The sequence below is a fragment of the Mesoplodon densirostris genome, chromosome 10 (genome assembly GCF_025265405.1).
Source record: "Mesoplodon densirostris isolate mMesDen1 chromosome 10, mMesDen1 primary haplotype, whole genome shotgun sequence".
Taxonomy (NCBI): Eukaryota; Metazoa; Chordata; class Mammalia; order Artiodactyla; family Ziphiidae; genus Mesoplodon; species Mesoplodon densirostris.
This window is the reverse complement of record NC_082670.1, coordinates 46551678-46573478: the sequence shown is the minus strand read 5'-3', so window position 1 is coordinate 46573478 and position 21801 is coordinate 46551678. Positions and strand designations below refer to the sequence as shown.

General features: G+C 39.0%; 1 protein-coding gene and 1 pseudogene across 2 annotated transcripts in view; both read right to left on the bottom strand.

Annotated features, from left to right (window-relative positions):
• The window catches only part of KHDRBS2 (KH RNA binding domain containing, signal transduction associated 2), a 657141-nt gene that overhangs the window by 265070 nt on the left and 370270 nt on the right, over window positions 1-21801 (bottom strand). The window lies entirely within an intron of this gene.
• LOC132497605 (CAP-Gly domain-containing linker protein 3-like) lies at window positions 9314-10935 on the bottom strand (annotated as a pseudogene).

Here is a 21801-nt window from a genome sequence, read left to right as displayed (position 1 = left end):
ACTAGAGCCCTGCATCCTGTGGAACAGAGACAATGAACACAGGCAAAATGAGATGGCAGATAAATATGTTCCACATGAAGGAACAAAATAAACCCCCAGAAGAACAACTAAATGAAATGGAGATAGGCAATTACCTGAAAAATAATTCAGAGTAATGAAAGCAAAGATGATCCAAGATCTTGGAAAAAATTTGGTGGCACAGACTGAGAAGATGAAGAAATGTTTAAAAAAGACCTAGAGGGTATAAAGAACAAACAGTGTTGAAGAATACAATAACTGGGAATTCCCTGGTGGTGCAGTGGTTAAGAATACACCTGTAAATGCAGGGGACATGGGTTCTAGCCCTGGTCCAGGAAGATCCCACATGCCATAGAGCGACTAAACATGTGTGCCACAACTACTGAACCTACACTCTAGAGCCTGCATGCCACAACTACTGAAACTCACATGCCTAGAGTCCACGCTCCACAACAAGAGAAGCCACTGCAATGAGATGCCCACGTGCCACAATGAAGAGTAACCCCCACTTGCCACAACTAGAGAAAGCCCACATGCAGCAGTGAAGACCCAATGCAGCCAAAGATAAATAAATAAATAAACATTAAAAAAACAATACAATAACTTAAATGAAATATACATTAGCAGGAATCAGTAGCAGAATAAACGAGACAGAAGAATGGATAAGTGACTTGGGAGTTAGAATGGTGGAATTCACTGCTGTAGAACAGAATAAAGAAAAAAGAATGAAAAGAAATGGAGACAGCCTAAGAGACCTCTGGGACAACATTAAATGCAGCAACACTTGCATTATAGGGGTCCCAGAAGGAGAAGAGAGAGAGAAAGGACCTGAGAAAATATTTGAAGAGATTATAGTCAAAAACTTCCCTAATACGGGAAAGGAAATAGTCAATCAAGTCCAGGAAATGCAGCAAGTCCCATATAGGATAAACCCAAAGAGGAACACACCAAGACACATATTAATCAAATAGTCAAAATTAAAGACAAAGAGAAACTATTAAGAGCAACAAGGGAAAAGTAATAAATAACATATAAGGGTTATCAGCTGATTGTTCAGAAGAAACTCTGCAGGCCAGAGAGGGGTGGCATGATATATTTAAAGTGATGAAAGGGAAAAACCTACAACCAAGAATACTCGACCCAGCAAGGCTTTTGTTCAGATTTGATGGAGAAATCAAAAGCTTTACAATGAACAAAACCTAAGAGAATTCAGCACCACAAAACCAGCTTTACAACAAATCCTAAAGGAAATTCTGTAAGCTGAAAAGAAAAGGCCACAACTAGAATCAAGAAAATTATGAATAGGAAAGCTCACCAGTAAAGGCAAATATAAAGTAAAGGTAGGAAATCAACCATACACAAATATGATATCAAAACCAGCAATAGTGAGAAGAGGAGAGTACAAAAGCAGGATATTGGAAATCATTGGAAATTAAGAGACCAGCAACTTATAACAATTTTATAAAGCAATCTTTTATATATACTGCTATATAAAAACCTTATGGAAACTGCAAAGCAAAAAACTACAATAGACACACACAGAAAAAAAGCAACCCAAACACAACACTAAAGATAGTCATCAAATCACATGAGAAGAGAACAAAAGAGGAAGGAAAGAAAAAAGGCCCACAAAAACAAATTCAAAACAATTAAATAAATGGCAATAGGAACATACATATCGATAATTACCTTAAATGTAAATGGATTAAATGCTCCAACCAAAAGACATAGACTGGCTGAATGGATATAAAAATAAGACCATGTGTATGCTGTCTACAAGAGACCCACTACAGATCTAGGGACACATACAGACTGAAAGTGAGGGGATGGAAAAGAGCTATTCCATGTAAGTGGAAATCAAAAGAAACCTGCAGTAGCAATGCTCATATCAGACAAAATAGACTTTAAAATAAAGACTGTTACAAGAGACAAAAAAGGATACTAAATAATGATCAAGGGATCAATCCAAGAAGAAGATATAACAAGTGTAAATATATATGCACCCAGCATAGGAACACCTCAATATATAAGGCAAATGTTAACAACCATAAAAGGAGAAATTGACAGTAACACAATAATAGTGGGAGACTTTAACATCCCACTTACATCAATGGACAGATCATCCAGACAGAAAATCAATAAGTAAACAGAGGTCTTAAATGACACATTAGACCAGATGGACTTAATTGTTATTTATAGAACATTCATCCAAAAGCAGCAAAATACACATTTTTATCAAGTGCACATGGAACATTCTCCAGGATTGATCACATGCTGGGTCACAAAGCAAGCCTTTTAGAATTTAAGACAACTGAAATTGTATCAAGCATCTTTTCTGACAACAACACTATGATTTTAGAAACCAACTACAGGAATTAAACTTTATGAAACACAAACACGTGGAGGCTAAACAATATGCTACAAAATAACCAATGGATCATGTAAGAAATCAAAGAGGAAATTTAAAAATACCTAGAGACAAGTGATAACAAAAATAAGATGATACAAAACCTATGAGACACAGCAAAAGCAGGTCTAAGAGGAAAGTTTATAGCAATACAAGCTTACCTTAGGAAACAAGATAAATTTCAAATAAATAACCTAACCTTACACCTAAAGCAACTAGAGAAAGAAGAACAAACAAAACCCACAGTTAGTAGAAGGAAAGAAATTGTAAAGATCTGATCAGATATAAAAGAAGTAGAGATGAAAAAAACAGTAGGAAAAATCAATGAAATTAAAAGAGGGTTCTTTGAAAAGATAAACAAAATTAATAAACCTTTAGTCAAAGCCATCATGAGAAAAAGGGAGAGGGCTAAAATCAATAATATTAGAAATAAATCCAATCCAAAAATGGGCCAAAGACCTAAATAGACATTTCCCCAAAGAAGACATACAGATGGCCAAGAAGCACATGAAAAGATGCTCAATATTACTAATTATTAGAGAAATGCAAATCAAAACTACAATGAAGCATCACCTCACACCAGTTAGAATGGGCCTCATAAGAAAATCTACAAACAACAAATGCTAGAGAGGGTGTGGAGAAAAGGGAACAGTTTTGCACTGTTGGTGGGAATGAAAATTGATACAGTCACTATGGAGAACAGTATGGAGGTTCCTTAAAAAACTAAAAATAGAATTACCATATGATCCACCCATCCCACTACTGGGCATATACCCAGAGAAAACCATAATTCAAAAAGACACATGCACCCCAATGTTCATTGCAGCACTATTTACAATAGCCAGGTCATGGAAGCAACCTAAATGCCCATCAACATATGAATGGATAGATAAAGAAGTTGTGGTACATACATACAATGGAATATTACTCAGCCATAAAAAGGAACGAATTTGAGTAATTTGTTGAGATGTGGATGGATCTAGAGACTGTCATACAGAGTGAAGTAAGTCAGAAAGAGAAAAACAAATATCATATATTAATGCATGTATGTGGAACTTAGAAAAATGATACAGGTGAACCAGTTTGCAGGGTAGAAGTTGAGACACAGATGTAGAGAACAAACGTATGGACACCAAGGGGGGAAAACCATGGTGGGGAGGAGATGGTGGTTTACTGAATTGGGTGATTGGGTCTGACATATATACACTGATGTGTATAAAATTGATGACTAATAAGAACCTGCAGTATAAAAACACAAACAAACAAAAACTAATACTAAACTTTCTTTGGGTTATTTGTATGGAAATATGTTAATATAAATGTTTCAGACATTACGTGAAATTTCTAAAAATCTTATATGTTCTGGTATAATGTTATAAGTCATAATTCTAGTTATTACTTTAAAATGTATATCTCAGAAATAACTAAATTTCCTTGTCAGCTGCATTATTATGAACTTTCATCAAATCTTTAACCATGGTCATTTTAAAGTCTTTTGTCCTTTACAGACAGTTCTGGGTGTACTCTGATGCTTTTGCAAAAATGTTCCTATGAAAGGGTTTCATCTTCAAGGAATTCATGGAAAAGACTCTGACAAGTACAGGTTTCTGGTAACTGACTATACTGTTGAATTGAATGAATAAGCATTTTCAGAACTCTAATGGAAAACTGATGAATTCATAAAAGTGTTAACAAAAGATCAAGATGAAAAAAAATTAATTACATGGGACTGAGTGAACTGATGAGGACGATTATAATTTTTGTGACTTTCTGTTTGAATAAAAAAAAATCCCCCAAGGGCTCAGAGGCAAAAAATATACAAATCAATTTTCATTGCAAAGTAAGGGAGCTGTTACAGTTGAGGATTACTGGACTGAATGTCAGTATTATGACAGAGTATGAGTGTGTTTTGTGTTTGGTAATTGAAATCATTGTTGCTTTTGTTGTGGTCATCCATTTACAATGCTTGGTGTCAGTTTATTTATCTCTTGTAAAAATAAAATACAGTGTGTGTGTGTGAAAAAATAAAAAAATAAATGATTCCCAAAAAGTTGCACTTTGTGCAACTACGGAATTTCAGACAACAAGCTAGAATCGATCTTCTAACTCAGATAAAAGTTCTGAATATATATGAATATATATATATATATATATATATATATATGTGTGTGTGTGTGTGTGTGTGTGTGTGTGTGTGTGTGTGTGTGTGGTTGAGGGAGTATCTAACAATATTTACAAAAACAAATCTATCCTGTAACTGTATTTGCTTCAAAATAATGTGAAGGAAGAAGGATAGAGATGAAAACAAGAGTGGCTAAATAGCTGGAAGATATTATGACCAGGTGATAAATACAATAGGGTAATTTTTTATACACTCTTATTTTGATGTATGTTTGAAATATTCCATAATAAAAATTTAAAAACAAACAAACAAAAAAGAAGTTACAACTGACACCACAGAAATATGAAGGATCATGAGACTACTACAAGCAACTCTATGTCAATAAAATGGACAACCTAGAAGAAATGGACCAATTCTTAGAAAGTTACAATTTCCCAAGACTGAACTAGGAAGAAATAGATAATTTGAACAGATGAATCACCAGTACTGAAATTGAAACTGTGATTTAAAAACTCCCAACAAACAAAAGTCCAGGACCAGGTGGCTTCACAGGAAAATTCTATCAAACATTTAGAGAAGAGTTAACATCTATCCTTCTGTAACTGTTCCAAAAAATCACAGAGGAAGAAGCACTCCCAAACTCATTCTATGAGGCCACAATCAATCTGATACCAAAACCATACAAAGGTACCACAAAAAAGAAATTTACAGGCCAATAGCAAAAATCCTCAACAAAATACTAGCAAACCAAATCTAACAATACATTAAAAAGATGATACACCATGATCAAGAAAGATTTATCTCAGGGATGCAAGGATTTTTCAATAACCACAAATCAATCAGTGTGATACACCACATCAACAAACTGAAAAATAAAAAAAAAAATATGATCATCTCAATAGAGGCACAAAAGGCTTTTGATAAAATTCAACACCCATTTATAATAAAAACTCCAGAAAGAAAACATGAGGGTATCCTACATCAACATAATAAAGGCCATATATGACAAACTTACACCTAACATCATATTCAATGGTGGAAAGCTGGAAGCATTTCCTCTAAGATCAAGACAAGGATGTCCACTTTTACCACTTTTATTCAACATAGTTTTGTCCAGTCCTGCTCAGCTTAATGATGATTCAAGAGAAGGCTGAAAGCCTTTATGAAGACTTGAAGAAGAAACAAGGCAAAGAATCAGAGGTGCGTCTTTTAATGCCAGTCATGACTGGTTTCATTGGTTCAAGGCTAGAACCAACCTTCACAACATAAAGGTAAGTGGCGAGGCAGCATGTGCATATATGGTAGATGCCCAGGAATTTCCTGAAATGCTTTGAGAAATTATTGATGAAGGTGCATATTTACCCGAGCAGGTTCTTAAAGTGGGTGACACACGACTGTACTGGAAGAGGATGCCAGACGAAAGTTACATCTGTTAAAGAAGAAAAGTTGATGCTAGGCTACAAAGCAGCAAAGGATAGGCTAACTCTGTTGTTTGATGACAATGCTTCTGACAATATGAAGCTGAATCATCTCTTAGTTTACCATTCAGAGAATCCAATAACCCTTAAAAACATACCCAATGGCTCTCTTCCTGTTGTGTGGAAGAGTAAACCCAAAGCCTGGGTTACACAGGCCATTTTCCAGGACTGGTTTTTCCACCAATTTATCCTGGAGTTAGAGAAATATTGCTTGGAGAAGTATGTCCCATTCAACATTCTTTTGCTACTTGACAGTGTTCCAGGCCACCACCACCCCACCTCCATTCATGGACGACTTTCATTCCAACATCAAAGTAGTGCATCTGCCACCTAATACTACATCACTCATCCAACTATGGACAAGGGAGTTAGAGCGACTTTCAAGAAATATTATTTACATCACACTTTTTGTCAGGCAGTAAAGGCGAGTGATGAATCAGGAACAACGCTGCAACTATTTTGGAAGGACTATAACATCTACAAGGCCATAAAAAACATTGACTTTGCTTGGCGTGAGGTTACAGTCATCACCATGAATGGGGTTTGGAAGAACATTTGACCACAGTTTTTTCATGATTATCATGGATTTGAGAAGGTGAATAAGGATTCCAAAGAGGTCTTCAGCAATTCAGTGACCCTCAGTGAGAAGCTGGAGCTAGATCTGCAAGAGGATGACTTCACTGAACTCCTTGCTGTGCAACATGAGGAGGTTACTAATGAAGACCTGATGGAATTGGAGGTCGACAGAAAGGATGAGAGACAACAGGTAGAAGAAGTAACCGAAGAGCTGAAGAGATTCACAACACAGGAAATGGCAAGGGGATTTTCTTTATTTGAGGAGGCACTGTTCGTTTTTGAGGCACAGGACCTGAACATAGAATGATACACGAAGGTTGCAGCAGCCATTCAGAACGCTATCCAGTGCTACAGTGTCATCTATGAGGAGGAAAAAAAGAGCTACTACCCAGTGATAGCTACTACTATCATTTTTTTCAAGAGGGCAGATAGAATTGAATCCAGCAAGGAACCAGAACCTGTGCCATGAACATCAGCCATTAGTGAAATTGCAGCTTGCCCTCCATCTCCTATTGCTGCTGATCCTTCAGCTCTACCATCTCCCACCTCCTCTCCCTCTTCCATTCAGTAACTCTCCTTGCCTGTTCACTGGATACCAGCCCCTGTATGCCAGCTATTGTACTATCTACTGAACTTTTCAAGGTACTATACTGTAAGATTGAAAATGTTTTATTTTACGTTTGTTTGTTTATGTATTATTTGTGTGAAAAGTATGATAAACCTGTCACAGTACAGTACTATATAGCTGACTGTGTTAGCTGGGTACCTAGGCTAAATTTATTGGACTTATAAACAAATTGGACTTACACTCTTGGAGTGGAACTGGTTGATATGTAGGGGACTTAGAGTAATTTAATACTTTGGCATATAATATATACCTTAATTTACAAGTATGAAAAATGAACTCTTGGTTAACACAAAACTGATGATAGTTATTGGTACTGATACATTGACCTAAGGGGCGCAAATTCTTAACAAAGAAATCATCATGATAAGGATATGTTTAAAGGAGAGTGCAAATTCTGCGCATGAATAAGGTTGATAGAATATGGACTACATGGGTGATTTTTACCAATAATCTTGCAATTCCAGTCCTTCCCTGGACATGAAAAATTTATATATTCAAGACAGTAAAGCATCTAACCAGCTGGAGTTTTACAAGTGCCTAAAGAAGTTTTCTTAAAATAAATAATCCATTTACTTATTAAATGTATTTTATTTATTTATTTATTTTTGGCCACAGACACATCTTTATTAAAGGGAGTAGGGGTCATGCTGAGTTTGGAGACATGAAGTGAAGGACAGTCATGAGCTCTCCTTGGTTTCAGGGTCTGCCCTGGACCCCCTAGGTCTTCAGGATCTCCATCAGGCTCTTAGTCTGACCAGGATGCTGTGAAGACCTTCAGTGCCAGTAACTTAGGTTTGGTGTTTTGGACCTGTGACCAGAATGTACATTGAAATGGGGGGTCCAGGATTTGGGATCCCCTCAATGCCTGGTGTCCCTCATGTATTAAAGATGTAGGCTTGAAGATCTGGGGCATTGCGGCTGGGCCTCTTGGAATTTTGGTGTCTAAAGATACATGAACTCAGGGCACTGAATTCCTCTGGTTTCCAGGGATGAGAATTCCTGTTTGTTGTCCCCTAGTGCCTACGAATAGGGCTTGAGGTGCCCCGGGGGCCCGGGATGCATATCCAGACTACTCTCCTCCATCCCAGGCACAAGAACCTTCCATGACTGGGTTTTCCTAGAGGCTTGGATTTTTTTTTAATTTGGGATTCCTGGGGGATTTGGGGTTTCCATGATTTGGGGGTCTTGGGAGTTAGGGTTTTGGAGCCTCCTAGGGGCTGTAGGACTTGGGGACACAGGAAAGTCTGGGACATGACATGTACTCTTGGGTTTGGGATCCTCAGAGTCCCAGAATGGGGCCTCCAAATTTTGGGGTCCCCCAAAGGGGGAAATAATTACTTAAAATATAGAGAAATTTCTGAAAGCCTGGCCAGAACAGGTGCTGTGGGCTGCATGGGGTGGGCTTCATACAAGATACTGGGTGTTTCTTGAGGGTGCAGAGGACAGGAAGACTTGGCGGCCCTGTAATTAGCACTTCCAGGACTGTTTGGTGCCTGTAAATTGGAGGTGACAGTGGGCTGGTTAATGTAGGTCTCTTCTTGAGGGGTAAGAGCAGGAGGTTTTGTTAATGGAAGGAGACTCTGATTGCAGTGTAAGGGTTTGGGGGTGACTGTGGGGGTCAAAATATCTTGAGGGGACTGATGTTAAATGTGAGTCTGTTACTCTTGCTCTGGGGGTGTTTCTTTCAAGGGGACTTGATGGGGGCGTGGGGGGAATCTTTGTTAATAGGGAAGGGTTCTGAGCCAGTGACTCAGGAATGTTCTGCTGTAGAGCATTATGTAGAGAAAGTTCCTGTCATTTGAGGTGATGTGGAAATCTGTTATTGGGGGGTCTGATCTGACGGGTTGGGAGTAGCCTAAAGGTACTACACTCAGGGAATCTCTTTCTGGGTAGCATAAGGTCTATATTTGGGGGGTTATCACAGGGGAATCTGTTAATAATGGGGCCTTAGTGATCGAGGGCTGGCTAATGGGGTCTCTCTTCTGGATACGTTACTGGGAAATGCTATCTCAAGTGACTAGGGGGCTCCTTGTGTCAGGAGATTCTAGAAGGGGTTCTGTGTCTCTGTGGAATGTCCAGAGCCTCTAAGACTGCATCTCCTCCCTCAGTATCCAGGGAAACCAGCAGCAGAAGAGCAACCTGGAGATAGAGCTCTCTGATGTGATGTCCTTTGGGGTCCAGACTGTTGTGAAGGTGTTTTGGTCTGCATCATTGCCACTTGATTCAATTTTGGCTCCAACACTGTCCCCAGGGGTGTCAGTGGATCCACCAATCCTCTGAATTCCAGATGCTGGTGCAAAGACTCCATGCCAAAGGGGGCAGATGAAGTACCAGACACCAAAGACAGAGCCATCGTGCTTGCTGATGGTCTAGCTGGATACCATACCAGTAACCTGGGACAAAATCTGGCTTCCTGCAGAAGTGCACAATCCCTTGCTTCTGGCCTGTGATGAGGATTTGGTCTTCAACTTCAGCCTTGGCTCCCTCACACTGCTGCAGGCCACCCAGAGTCAGGGCTGATGGGGACCTCTTCTTACCTTTGTGTTCCCTGCGATCTTTGCCAGTGACACGGGAGAAGTCCATCCAGGGAGTCCAAGGTGTAGAGGTGACGGATCACGAAGGTGTGCCCACTGCCTTGGAGATCTTGGACAAAGAGGCAAAGAGATCCTGCTTGGGAGGGCAGATGAAGTACCAGACACCCCCAACACTGCCATCTTTCTCGCCCTCAGGTTCATCAAGCTGCATGCCCACTCACCGGCCATTGGCGAACTCTGAGGTCTCGCAGAACTGCAGCTGTGGGTCTTCTGGCCATCCAGTAGCACACAGTCTCCCAGGTGCAGGTCCAGTGTGCTGAGCATGGCATTGCCTGGGGTGTTGTCATAGTTAGGTAGTGTGACCCTAGGGAGGGTTCAGGAGAGTGGCACAGCCTCCTCCAGTAGCGGCCACAGCTCCTTGGCCACCAGCGCCCCTCAGCCTTGTCCAGGGATATGTCCATGGGACAACTCCTCTGGGACCACCTCCGCTGGCACGGGTCCCTTTCGGTTCCGAAGTGCTGGGTTGGTGCCATGTTCCAGCAAATTATTTGGCCGCGCCCAGGCATGGGCTGGAAGCAGCGATGTGCAGGGCTGAGCCGTGGCTGAAGTCACTGCACTTGGAGCTCACCACTCGGGACCGTACACCCTTCAGTAACATGTGCACGAGACTGGGCATGTCAAAATAGGCTGAGTAGTGGGGCATGTTCATGTTGGTCCAGCAGCTGCACAGGGTCACATCTGCGCCCAGCGCCAGCAGCTGCTGCAAGAGATGCATAGCCGCCACAGGGAACTCGACTCCATGGGCCCCAACCTTGCATGTATAATGGAGCAGTGTCATGTTAGGTCAGCCCATCACATGGCAGCCTCATCGCAGAATCTCATTGCCAATGACATCGATCTTGTACTGGACTTGGGGCACCCACTGATGCACAGTGGCGAACAACTCAGCGATGGTGGTCTGCGGGTCACACAGAATCTCTTGAAAGGCAGGGTTGTTGGGTTCAAAGAAGGTGAAAGCGTACTCCTGGGGGTGGGGTCTGGTGCTGAGGAGTAGGCTTCTGCCAGCGCTCCTGGGTGGGGCTGGGGAGCTCAGGGACAGGCTCATAGTCCTCCTCGTCTTCTTCCTCCACCCTGAGTGGTGGGGCCATGCGGATGGCACCTGTCTTAGTCATGGTCCTTAGTGGCCCTAAGGGGGCAGGTGCAGAGTTGGGGGTGGCCTTCAGGCAAATTCTCGGGTGAATGGGGCTGAAGACCAAAGCTGAAATCGGGGAAACTGGAGTAACTGGGTGTCAGTGTCTGGGGAAGTGATGGGGAAGAAAGAGACTGAGAGAAGGGGACAAGGCACAGACGCAGATGAGAGATGGGGTGGAGAGGGCTATTCAATGTATTTTTGAGCAGCAAGTAGTGCCAGGCACTGAGGTAAGTGCTGAGGACACAGTACAGAAAAGGCCTGAACCAGTGGAGCATAAGTGAGTGTAGATACTGCATCCCTATACTTGTTCAGGAAATGTTAGAGCAAGCAACTTTCAGCAACATACCTGGGCAAGGACAGAGGCCTTCTTAAAACCCTCTGAGTCACTGTTCACCCAATTCCACTTTGATTCCTTCTGTTGGTTTAAAAAATTATTTATTGCCAATGTTATGCTAATGTTTTAGTGGCTGCTACTCTTTTGTTATATTTACTAGTTTTATTTTTATACTCTGCATATAAGTGATACCATACAATATTTGTCTTTCTCTCTCTGACTTATTTCACTAAACGTAATACTGTCCAAGTCCATCCACAATGCATGTATACTTTCAACTAGTGTTTTTGTTACTTTTGGATATGTGCCCAGGAATGGAATTGCTAGATCATATGGTAGCTCTATTTTTAGTTTTGTGAGAAACTTCCATACTGTTTTTTTCCACGGTGGCTGCACAAATTTACATTTCCACCAACAGTGTACAAGGTTTCCCTTTTCTCCATATCATCACCAACTTTTGTTATTTGTGTTCTTTCTGATGATAGCCATTCTGACAGATGTGTGGTGATATCTCATGGTGGTTTTGACTTGCATTTCGCTGAAGATGAATGATGTTCATTATCTTTTCATGTGCCTGTTGACCATCTGTATGTCTTCTTTGGAAAAATGTCTATTCAGTTCTTCTGCCCATTTTTTAATCTGATTGTTTTCTTGATGTAGAGTTGCATGAGTTTTTTAAATATTTTGGATATTAACCCCTTATTTGTCATATCATTTGCAAATATTTTCTCCCATTCAGTAGGTTTTTGTTTTTGTGACTGCTACTTTAAAATTTTGTTTTATTAAAAAAAGTTGAACTCTAAAGTGAAAAAAAAGTATTAATTAAGGAGAGCTATGTAAATATCTCATGAGAAAATCTCTTCTAGAATTTCTCCTTTGTTTTCTCCCAAATGAAAATGCTGTGATGATTTCTTCTGAGTTATCTTTTAGTCAGGAAACAACAACCCACTCAGTCATGTTAAGTTTTTAAAACAAATATTTGAAAAGAGTATAAAGTATGCTTTGCCTGCCTTTTGAAAAAATGTTATACTTTTATTGGGCTTGCAGCTTCTAGCTACCTCCACTATAATCACAAAAACTCATTGCATAGTATTCTTCCTGAATATTTAATTGTATTAGAATAGAGTAGTCCTTAGACATAATTAAAGTGCTGCTTTTTCAAACAGTGTATTAGAGGAGAGCAGAATTGTTTGCCAGATGGGAAAGGTGAATCTGGCACGGAAGATGAGCAAAGGTGAGCTAGAATGAGAGTATCCAGTTACAGTGAAGGATGCTGAGTGAAAATTCCAGCTACTGAATACTAAAGAAGGGAAAAGAAGAGACAGTTGATAAAAAAACTTTAGTTTCATGGTCAGTAACTGAGAAAATGGACTTGTTGTGGTATATGAGTGCAATACAGTAAAAGAAGTATTTGAAAAAATATGTCAAAATACGATGTGACAGTTTCTAAGTAGTCTCGTGAAATAAATCAGAATTGCAAAGTGAAAGAACACAGATTTAGAGTTTGAAGACCTGGGTGCTGTCCTTTATTCCTTTCTTTGCTTCATTGTTTCTGCCTCAATGGGAACCTCCTGTTGGATTGTTCAGCTGGGTTTCCCTTTCTCAATTTGGTAAGGTCTTTCAAATGGATGGTAAATGGTGTTTGCCTATCTGCAAGGTGGATTTTTTTCAACATTCAGGAATAAAGACACAGACCTACTTGAGAATGGACTTGAGGTTATGGGGAGGGGGAAGGGTAAGCTGTGACAAACCGAGAGAGAGGCATGGACATATATACACTACCAAATGTAAGGTAGATAGCTAGTGGGAAGTAGCCGCATAACACAGGCAGATCAGCTCGGTGCTTTGTGACCGACTGGAGGTGTGGGATAGGGAGGGTGGGAGGGAGGGAGATACAAGAGGGAAGGGATATGAGAACAGATTATATATATAACTGATTCACTTTGTTATAAAGCAGAAACTAATACACCATTGTGAAGCAATTATACTCCAATAAAGTTGTAAAAGGAAAAAAAAATCTTGTGCTAGAGCCCCTTTGTCAGGGGCAAACCTCTAAGCAAGGAAGACTTGGTTTGCTCTGGTGGGCATGCAGGGGGTGGCAGGCTGGGCTGACCCTCTGAAGGGGGAACGGGACATCTCTCTCTTCTCAGGCTTCCCTCAGGACTCAATCCCACAGGACATCTGTATAGCTATCCTCAAGGGCACTAGAGTCAACTGCATCAGGCAGCCCCTCTCTCCTTCCTCCACAAAATGAATATACACAGCGAGTAGTCAGAGTCAATCCAATTCTGCATGTTGCTGAAGGGATTCACTGCAGGAAGCCACCAGATCCTCTCAGCCATCAGGACATTGATGGTCCTTTTCTAAGGCTCCTTTCAGGGCTTGGATTTCCACCCTCCCTAATGCTGCATCTCAAAGGTTAAAAGTAATGCCTGCTTCCTTGGAATCACGTCCAACATCAGGTAGTATAAGACCCTTCAGCCTCCCTATCAATAAGAATGTGTCTGTCAAGTCCTTTCATCAAAGACATGGAAGAAGCATTGGGTTGACCAAAAAGTTCATTCGGGTTTTTCCGTAACGTCTCAGGGAAAAACCCAAACGAACTTTTGGCCAACCCAGTAATAGCAAGAATTGGCATTCAGGTCATAATCTTTCCCCAGCCCCCTTCACCACTCATTTAAAACATTTATTCTGCAAACGCTCGTTGGGAGAAGGTAAACATTTAATTATTCTATAAGAACATGCTCTAGGATCCATTAGCATTAAGTCTGTTCTCTGTGATGAAGGTTATCCTTTGATTTGTTTTTATCCCAATGAGAGAAATTGTAGGCTCTCAAGAGGTGGAGATCAGCTAAAGGAACTTCAGTTTTCCTTTAGTACCTATGAAATGCAGGGTCAGGCAACATCTGGATACTATCTACAATGCTCCTGTCCTTTGCCTGAAAATGGGCTTTTTACTTTGTTCTAAAGATCCAGAGTACCAACAAGGCTCATAGCACTCAGTGCTGGGGACAGAAGGTGGTTGTTTCTACTGAAACTGTACAGACATAATATGGCCAGGGCCAGGAAGGGAGCATTTGGCACTCTCTTACTGCCTTTCTCAGTGAAGAAATAGATTATTATTAAATATGTTAACATTATATAGATTAAATAATCAAATATGCTTATTTGTTATATATTTGTTCCAGGTTCTAAGAATACAGTAAACAAGATAGCCCTCATTGATCTTAGATACTAATGTGGGGAAAGAGATTAAAAAAAAAAAAAGGAAAGAAAGGAATAAACAAGCTCATTTCAGACAGTAATATGCTATTAAGAAAGGAATCAGGGCAACAGCACTGAGGGCCTGAGGAAGCAGGTTTAGAGGGGACGTCAGCCACAGTCTCTCTGAAGAGGTAACAAAGGACTGAGATCTGAATGAGAAGGAGCCTGGAGCACTGGTCTTCCAGGAGCTGGAACATAAGACAATGAGCCAGGAAAGAGTCGAACCTTTTTAAGGGACAGAGACAATGTCAGTGCATATATATCATGACTTTAGTGAGCAGCAGAAAGAGTGATATTAGGTCAGATAAGCAGACAGGGGCTGAATCACAGTGGTTCTTCTTGGCTTTATTCTAAACATAATAGAAGGCCTAGGTAGTATTTATCTGGACAGTGAAATAATCAGTTTTATATCTTAAAGGGAATATTAGGGACATAATAAGGAAAATAGATTAAAATGGAACTTGACTGGAAACAGGACAGGGTTGGGACAGTGTTGAGCAGTGCACGTACCAGTGCTGTCGTCTGTGCTGCCACAGTGAGAGGGGAGGAGAGTGAGCATTGATTCAAGGGTGATGCCTAGATTTCTGACTGTGCAAAGGATTTAATCGTGGTGTCATCACTGAGATGGGAAAGATAGTGAATGTGAGTTTCCTTCTTGTCTCTGTTCTTAAAAAGGAAAACACCCTGCTTAAGAAAAAAATTTTTAAAAGACAAAAGACAAAGACAATCATAAAAAGGAAAATAAATACCTTTACATAAAGGTACCTAGGGATCAAAAATGGAGAGGTAGAAATTTGTTAGTTTGAGGTGAAAGAGAACAATCCAGGAAGATTTCCATGTATAAAGTGATGAGACCATGACAGAAAATTGATAGGGTTAGGGAACAGCTAATAATTCAGTTTTCCTAAAGTATCACATCTGAGGTGGACAGTAGACAGTATGTGGATAGAACACAGTTTGGGATGCAGGGCTTGTGTTCTCAAGACAGTGAGCACTCACAGAATGACCTCACCAAGCATCAGCTTTGGAGAGACACTCAGGTATGTGGACGAGGGATCGGAGTCAGGGGTATGCTACTTAGCTGTTCTACTAAAACCTGATCATGGTAAGATCTTTCATAGCAGTCCAGACGTGAGACAAGAAAGGTTGAATGAGGAAAGAATTCAACTTTTGCTTTTAACTAGTTTTTGTCCCTTTGAACAAGTCATTCCTGGCCTTGTTTTCACATCTGGAAAATGAATAGGTAGTTGCAATCCTACTTGTGGAAAATGAACAACTTTATTAAAAAATGGACAAAATATATGAAAGACACTACACAAAAGAAGATATACAGGTTGCAAAGAAGCATATGAAAAGGTGATCAACAACCTGTGCCATTAAGCAAATGGAAATTAAAATAATGAGATATGAGCACACAACCATAAGAAAGACAAAAATTCAAAGCACTGACAACACCAAATGATAACAAGGCTATGAAGCAGCAGAAGCTCTTATTTATTGTTGGTGGGAATGCAAAATATGGTACGGCCACTTCAGAAGACATTTCGGTAGTACCTTACAAAACTAAATATACTCATCGTACAATCCAGCAATCATGCTCCTTGGTATTTACCCAAAGAGGTTGAAAATTAGTATGAATGTTTAGAGAAGCTGTATTCATAATTACCAAAATTTGGAGGCAACAAAGAAGTCCTTCAGTGGGTGAATGGGTAAATAAACTGGTATATCCTGACAGTCGGATATTATTCAGTGATTAAAAACTGTGAGCTATTAAGCCATGAATAGACTTGGAGTGAACTTAAGTATATATTACTAAGTAAGACAAACCAATCTAAATAGATAGTATATGATTCCAATTATATGACGTTCTTAAAAAGGCAAAACTATGGAGACAGTAAAAGAATCAATGGTAGCCAAGGGCAGTGGGGAGGGAGGAATGAATAGGTGGAGCACAGAGGATTTTTAGGTCAGTGAAACTGTTCTGTATGATACAATAATAGTGGATATATGTCTTAGTCATTCAGGCTGCTATCACAGAATACTGAGTGACCTATAAACAACAGAAATTTATTTCTCACAGCTCTATAAGTTAAGTCCAAGATCAAGGAGCTGTCATATTCAATGTCTGGTGAGGACCTACTTCTTGGTTCATAGATAAACTTCTTTTTCTCTGTGTCCTCAGATGACAGAAGGGGTGAGGGATCTCTCTGAGGTCTCAAATAAGGGCTCAAATTTCATTTTATGAGGGCTCCACCCTCAAGATTTAATCACATCAAAGGCCCCTACCTCTTAATACCATCACATTGGTGGTTAGGATTTCAACATATGGATTTTAGGGGGACTCTATAGGAATAAATGTCACTACGACTTTGTCAAAACTCTTAGAAAATATCCCCACCAAGAGTGAGCCCTAATATAAACTATAGACTTTGGGTGATAATGATGTTTCAATGTAGGTTTATTAATTGTAACATCTGGTGGGGGATGGTGATAATGGAGGAGGCTATGCTTGGGGGTGGGGGGCAGAAGGTGTATGGGAAATCTGTGTACCTTCCTCTCACTTTTGTTGTGAACCTAAAACTGCTGTAAAAAATAAAGTTTATTTACAAAGGCAACCAGGATATGGCATGATGCTATGATATAAAGACCATTTTTATCAAATTGAAACAGCTCATGCAAGCTTAACAAATTCTGGTGCTAGATAAATATGTCTTTGCTCATCAGAGGTAGGAGGCTGCTAAAACCTCCTCTTTCTGGGCTGCCTGGTCCTATTCATGGCTCCCCAGTGAGTGACGAGGGTGGAAGCTCTACTACCCCCATTTATAGACTCACAGGTTAAGTGATGAATATGAGGCAAATCACAAGCAGGAATTTAGTGGTAGAAAACATTTTAAATGCCTCATATTTCTCATATTTATCCCAGTTAACTTACTCCTTTTTTATTTTCCTCTTGTCTGAGATCCTGTCAGCCTAGACCTACTCAGAAATTAAGCATGCTGGAATCAAACGAGCATAGATTTCTGAATCAGAGCTCCAAGTCCCTTAGTCTACATATATTATTATAGCCTATATGGGGGATGCCCTTCCAGATCCATGTGTTCTTTTTGAAAACAGAAAAGGCAGTCAAAGAATATCATTCTGCCCTTGTTGCTAAACTGGTATTATTGCTGTTGCTGTTGGTGGTGGTGATGAAGTTGAGTTTTTGACATGTGTGTAAAGTGTGTCACTGGTAGCTATCTGACTAAGGAATTGAGACTAAGGAAGCAAATGATTAGATAAATGTAGACATCAGATTGGCAGCTTTCTAGGCCTAAAGACAGACATTCTGAGCTCTAGTTTGGATTCTGTCTGTGTGACATTACAAAAATCAACTTTCCTCTGTCTACTGCCTATTTTCTTATCCCTAAGTGGAGTAACAGAAAACCTGACACCACTTCTGGAGATCTGAAGAAAACTCAAACTACTCTAGGTAGTGAGCCTCTAGGTAACCACATTTACATGCATGTGTGTCTGTTATGTGTACATTAGAAAGAGAACAAAAACTGAGGGCAAAGGATCAGGTAAAGGGAAAAGCAGAACATAGAGCAGCCTGGTATTCATATGAAATATGTTATTGTGCAGAAATTTTAAAACATACAGAAGACATCTAAAAGAGTCAGGAAAGGGTTAGGAAGAACAACAGAAGTGTGACTCAGGGCACAGAGAAATGGGGTTGAGTAGCTCACATTATAACAAAATGAACAATAAATGACAGCATAGTCATTGTTGGTATGTTGGAAATTGACTTACAAAGCTTGATGAGATCTAAGTTCACAGTGTGAATAGATAAAACTGTTATGTCAAAATTATTCATGCAAACCATCTAGCTCATAAGATTTTTTTTTTCAATACTTATGAACTGGCTAGTTTTGGCATAACTTCTATTTGTAAAATCATGACTACAACATGATCTTTCATTAATGTCTCCCTTCTGAAAGGTGGTCTCTTGTCTAATTTCCTCATTTCAAATTATTTCCAGCCATGTTCACTGGCTTAAAATCTAAAAAAGAATAACCACCAAATAGTCACACCTTTCCAAAGTTTGAAAACCACTGGCTTACATATGAGATAAGAAGAAAAGACCTACCCTCTGTCTGCAGGAGCTGTAAGACCCAGTACTTTCACTTGGGGCCCAGCTCTGGCTGTTTCAGAGGATAAGGGGGTGAAATATCACTTTAGTGCCTTTCTCTTCCCTTTTACAATTCTAAGAGTAGTGTGAGAAAATCCATTTTTATGTATTTGACTTGGAATAAAAATAATGTCCTGCTTTAAAAAAATAATACAAGACATCAAGAGCTTAAAGAAGATATAACACATGATTGTGGCATTACTGTACAAAGGTAGGATTTAGGTTGTTTAATTTCATGATAAAAAAAATTTAGGGGCCATGTCAATTTTCTGAAGAGTTTAGTTTTAAAACTGTGAGCAAAAAATAAAATTATCTGTATAGAATTCTGGAGACACTATGTCATGTAGTAATTATGAATGTGAATGTGTGGTCCCATTGCCTGAGTCAGATTCAAGCATTGGTGCTTATTATCTGTGTGGCTTAATGTAAGCATTCAAGGCCATGAATTTTCTTATTGATAAAATGAAATTAACAATAGTAATAAACAAAACAGTATGTCTGACTGGATGATTAAATAAATAAACATATGTAAATTGCTTAAGATAATGCCTCACACACAGGGAGCACATGTTAAATGTTAGCTATTGTTTTTCCCGTGCAGATTACAGGATCTCCAGTTCTGATATATTACCTATTTGAAATCATCAAGCAAGTCTGTTATATCCACCTTATTTTATTTCTTTGAAGAATTTTAGTTAAAAGAGAAATCTTCAAGTGTTAAATGTACATGAATACATTTTATCCTATATTTTTCTAAAGTAGTAAAGACTCTCAGGACAATACTAAATTATGAAATATGAAAAACTTGCTATTGACTAGTTATCCTTGAAAGGTTAAGGCCTTGGGTGAAAATGTGTTACAGCAAAACCCTGATTTGAGGAATTAAGGAAGATTCAGAACCATGAATCAGTGTTGGGCTGCTTTTATTGTATGGTACACTTAACCAGCAGTCAAGTCTGAAGCCAGCTTTGACTGAATATCTGGAAAAGATATAATCCTAAAAAGTGTACAGCTAGAGCATATTTAGACTTGGTGATCATAATGTCATTGGTATGAAATGAAGGTCTATGGAAGAACAATAAAACAAAAATACTGACTTTTAAAGGAAGGTTTTGTAGAAATGCAATTGGAAAGAGAAAAGTGAAATGCTTTTGATGAAATAGAAGACTCATGTAAATCACTCCATAAAAGCAAAAATTAATAAAATATCAACATAAGCCAAAATATTCAGGGAGTGTGAGGAGGGACATTACCCATCTTAAAATCAGATAATTTTTAATAGAAAACTAAAAAGGCCAAAAAATTTTAAAGAAAAGAAATACATAAGACAAAAGTTTTAAATTCAATTCATTTAGAAGAGATGTATAAATAAGGAAAACATAAGATATCAGTTCATTAGTTCAAATCAGTAGTCTCACTTTAAATTACATGGTAATATCCTTGGTCAGTGAGCAACACAGGTCAAAGTAAGAGGATATGTTGAGGTTCTTCTAAATGTTTCTGCCATTTCTAGTGCCTTATTTTCATAACAAACATTAAATTGTACCCATTGGCAAGTGTTCTTATATCATTTATCTACTAAGTAACTTCTCTTGCAATTCTATATAACAGTATATTCCATAAACTTCCCACGTTTCATTACATACATATTAAAGTGGACTTCCTTATTGATTTTCTTTCAATATTTGTGTAAATATTTTAGCAAATTATATTGGACATTGATTGGCAACATTCTTGGGATTTTCAAATTATTCTTAATTTTGTTTTAATTTTTGAAAGCAATACTTGCTTAGTACAAAAAGTAATATGATACAAAGATAAATAATGGGGCTTCCCTGGTGGCACAGTGGTTGAGAGTCCACCTGTCAATGCAAGGGACACGGGTTCGTGCCCCAGTCCGGGAAGATCACACATGCCATGGAGTTGATGGGCCCGTGAGCCATAGCCGCTGAGCCTGTGCATCCAGAGCCTGTGCTCCACAACGGGAGAGGCCACAACAGTGAGTGGCCCACGTATCACAAAAAAAAAAAAAAAAAAAAGATAAGTAATGAAAAAGTTAATAAACTTTTCATGACATGTCTCTAGCACACCTTCCTGAAGATTAAAAAACTAGGAGGGTGTTTATTCTTTCACTTTTTCCATTGTTCTTTTATTTTTTCTATTAAAAAAGGATTATAGTTTTCATGTTGCTTGGCTAGCTTCTCTTTTAACTGAACAATATATCATGGTCAATCCTCATGGTAAATGAGACAGAACTCACTCTTTTAGTAGCTAATTATTTTTCCATAACATATGTATAATTTACTGATACATTTGACCTTTCTATTTATGGAAGTTTAAAAGCACTCTGCTGCTTTGTGACTACAACTATGATTATTATTTTATTACATGGCCTTTATGTTGAAGTTAGATTCTCTGAAAAGGGTTGTTGTGTCAAATGATGTGGATTTGTTTTTCTTATTGCCAGACTTTCCAAAATGGTTTGTATTAAGTCACAGTTCTGCTAACAGGATATTAAAGTACTTATTCCCCATAACTTTGCTAACAATAGTAAGTCATCATTTTTTAATTTGCCATCTATATGGGTAAAAAATTGTATCTCACAGTAAATGTCTTCTTATTAGTCATCTGGATCTCCTTTCTGAATACCCTATTCAATTTTCTATCAGGTTATTTGTAAATTTTAAGACTCTATTTGTAATAACTTCTGTTTCAAAATATGATGGGATAGCTGGGAGCAAATTTACCCTCCTGTCTGACAAAAACAAAAAAGTGGGAAATAATTTTTTAAAACTCCAACATTTTCAAAGTTGTGGAATGAAGGCAACTCAGGATCATCATCTTTGAATGATGGGAAACAAATGAGGTAAGTCCTATGATTTACTGCCTTGAGAAAGCCTCCAAGCCATGACATAGGGAAGAAAAATTCAGGCAGAGCCCAGAAAACTTCCTGAGTTGCAAAGACATTGTTGAGGGTCCACGGAGACCAAAGTGGTTAGACAGAGTTCCCAGGAAAGAGTAATAAAGAGCTGCAAAATTAGACAACTCTGCAAATCTAAAGAGGATCCATTTTGAACATT